General features: G+C 36.5%; 1 protein-coding gene across 1 annotated transcript in view; it reads left to right on the plus strand.

Annotated features, from left to right (window-relative positions):
- Window positions 1-515, plus strand: part of LOC119588924 (ETS domain-containing protein Elk-4-like) — a gene marked incomplete at its 5' end in the record, with an annotated part of 45,690 nt that overhangs the window by 34,968 nt on the left and 10,207 nt on the right.

A 515-nucleotide genomic window follows, 5' to 3' on the forward strand; every position in this document is an offset into this window, starting at 1 on the left:
GCATTGTCTCTCTTTTTTACTCTGGCCTCTTTACCTCCCTCTTTCAACCCATTGATTTTATTTCGTTTATTCTCCCATCTCCCTTTCGTCCTCGACGTTGTCCCAGATTCCCCCGCCTTTATCTCTCGTTAAACGAACGTTTCGCGTAGAATCTGTCTCCATTTCGGCAGACAGCGAACCTTATTACCTTGAATATGATGCGCAATTGTTTTATTAAGTCATGGTAGATTTTTTTAAAGGTCTTTATTACTTTTTTTCTTGTTAAATTAGTGGATTTTATTTACTTATTAATACAGGACGAAGCACTCAATGGCGGTTTTATTATTTATTTAAGTGTAATTGATTTAGAGATGTTAAATCGTATGTTGTCGCCGCTGGAGGATGAAAAGAGAGGTGGATGTGATAATTTCAGTGATATGAATTCATTATTTAATTATTACGGCGTTGAAGTTGCCAAAGGTGATTATTATGTAGGGAAGAAAGGAAGGTGATGATGAACCTGAATGTTTGAGCAA

The sequence above is a fragment of the Penaeus monodon genome, chromosome 24, assembly GCF_015228065.2.
Source record: "Penaeus monodon isolate SGIC_2016 chromosome 24, NSTDA_Pmon_1, whole genome shotgun sequence".
In the NCBI taxonomy this organism is placed as follows: Eukaryota; Metazoa; Arthropoda; class Malacostraca; order Decapoda; family Penaeidae; genus Penaeus; species Penaeus monodon.